Source organism: Papilio polytes, unplaced genomic scaffold (assembly GCF_000836215.1).
Source record: "Papilio polytes unplaced genomic scaffold, Ppol_1.0 DF823288.1, whole genome shotgun sequence".
NCBI lineage: Eukaryota > Metazoa > Arthropoda > Insecta > Lepidoptera > Papilionidae > Papilio > Papilio polytes.
Window position 1 is genome coordinate 1,382,589 of NW_013525916.1, and position 2,984 is coordinate 1,385,572.

Genomic DNA, 2,984 nt, shown 5'->3' on the forward strand with positions numbered 1-2,984 from the left:
ACACTCATCAGACGAAACACGGAATTGCTTTCATTTCACGCCTGTCTTCTGTGTGGTCGTGGTACTACACCGGGCGTGCCGGCCATGCAGTGCTAAGATGTTAAAGCGGGCACTACCACTGTTGTCACTGTCTGTCTGTCACTGTCACACTGTCACTACGAGTATACATCCACAATGCCAAAACAAACATCTTTAATTACAATTTATAGAATGCGTATACATAAATCACAATTATTTAATGACTAGCTTTTGCCCGCGACTCCATCCTCGGAATTAAATAAAAATAAAAGTTAAAAAACAAATTTCATTAGACTCTAAACTATAACAAACATCCATCTAAACTTTCGCATTTAATATATTATTATGATTAATTTTCATGTAATACATATTAATCTCGCATTTAATATTGCTGCTATTTAGTTAAATACTCTGTGGTAGAGTGTTTAATATAACAATTACGCGGTAGAGTCGGAACAATGTAGCAACCGGAATGTTATAGCGTAGATGTTACGTAACGATAAATATTCTTGTACAGGTACACAATTCGGCGCAAACAGTAAATAAACAGCATACCAAAATACAGGATTATACAATAGCTTGATTTATTACTTCATATAAAGACAATTAATGTAAATACTTTTTTTATTAACATCTGCAGACTATTGGTCCGTATTTTCTTTGCACGGTTTATATCTTTTTGTTTTCTTTTTTGATGTGTATATCTTGTGCACTCCTACATTAATGAGTTACCTTTTTTTTAGTATTTGATTCTTTTTTTCTTTTTCATTTATTTTTATTATTATTTTAAGTTATACTAAATACAGTAACGCCACTGTACATACTTTTATCAGGTTGAATCTTAAATAACTTCTTCTTCGTAGCTTGAGTTTTTACAAACTCGTCATGGTTATCACATATCAGTTATCCGATTCACTAGCCGACATTCCTCCTCGCTGCTTTTTTCGCACATCGCAAGGGTACGTCCATAGCTTTTCTTATCTGGTCAGTCCATCTCATAGGCCATCTGCCCAATGTCTGGTCTGATCTGAAATTTAGGACAAATGTAAAACACAGATAGGATATGAATTAAGTTTCATTTTAATGCCGCGCGGCTGGAGTCGCATGTGATAGCTAGTTCATATTTTATTGTATATCGTAAAATAAGCTTTCATCAAGTAAAAAATTAAAAAAAAAACAATTGTGATACTCAAAATTTTCACAGACTAAAAATAACTTTTTGAAACTAGTATTTTTATAGTGTGATTTTTTTTTAATTCTCATACAATGTAATAAAAAGGAAATTCGAAGCAGGTGGTTAATTTAAAGACGAGAAGGTCAATTAACAATTAGTCGGTCAAAAGCACTTGACTGGTCAATTGGTGTTAACTAATGGTAGCCGCGGGTGTTAGCTCTGTTCATTTAAGTCCAATAAAATGCAAGGTATGTTGAATGACAAATTATAATCAAACACGACGAAACATGTTCTCAACACAAACACGTTAAGACAGTTTGTGTAAGCTTCCTATTTGTTGCGATGTTAATACAAAAAGTTTCAATGTAATCATCTGAGTAGTAATGGCAAACCAATTTGCAGAATCAATTTTTGTTTTCATTCCAAATTTAAATTGACAGTAATCCTATTTGAGATTATGGTTTTTATTATCTTCAATAATAGAATCATAATTAAACAAACAAATTAACGCAAGTGTCTTTTATACACAACATATATGCAAACTGTATTATTTGCAATTCTTCCAGAATTTAGCTTATTTACTTAATTTTGTTGTAATCAATTAGGTATATTAAGCCATATAATGATCAATACTAGAATTATAAAGACAAAAGATTTGTATTTTTATTTGTATTGAAATAACTTACTAACTGGGATGATTTTAAAATGCCTATCACCATTAAAATGTTATCATTGCATAACATCATACTATACTAATATTATAAATGCGAAAGTTACGATGGATGGATCGATGTTTGTAAGCGTTTGTAGCCTAAACGGCTGAACGAATCTCCATGAAATTTGGCACAGGTTTAGAGCAGAATTTGGAAGAACACATAGGCTACTTTTTATCCCGGGAATAGTTACGGTTCCCGTGGGATTCATTAATTTAATTTTTAATGTTTACTCGATCATTTTGCAACGCTTCAACATATCTTATTGAAATTTGGCACAGAAAACAAAGTCTGGAGTAGACATGGGTTAAGGTTCCTGAGGGATACGTAGCTTTTTGTTATTTAAATAGTTCGTATGTTTTCTAATACCACGCGGACGAAATCGCGGGCAACAGCTAGTAGGCTATATGTTTCTTTTAAATTTTACGCAGACGAAATCGCGAGCAACAGCTATAAATAAATGAAATAAAACTCTTTTTATTCTATAAATAAAACCTTAAGCTTAAACCATAGCAAGTGTTAATGTAATATTAAGTACAGCACATTGCGTTTCGAGGTAAATTAATTTAGCATTAGTGGGAGCGAGAGAGAGTTACAGCAATATAGGAGAATTAATAACCCCTAATGTGACCATGGGGAGTCTTATACTTGCAATAAACTACGTGACTAAATAAATTTGTTATTTCCTGACTCATGGAAACAAAATGAGTCATAACTTTTTAATGTATCATAATGTACGTACTTCCTTCATAATCTCCTATAAGGACTTAGACTATAAGATTTTTGTTTGTCTCAAATGTACTTGAAAACACGAAGTGAAATTCGGGAAAACTTGTTAAATTTCGAATTTCGCTTTAAATCTTGTTTACAATAACAGGAATTTAACTTGGTTTCTCTCGTTTTTAGAATTGACTTAACCCAATTAAACAAAAAGAAAAGATTTTGACATAATGTCTAGTGAAAAGTTTCTGTATTACTTTTTATTAGTTTGAAACTACTATTTCATCTATACTATTATAATAAAGCGTAAACACACACTTCTTTGTTGCCTAAGATGTCAGCAAATACAGTATATTTTT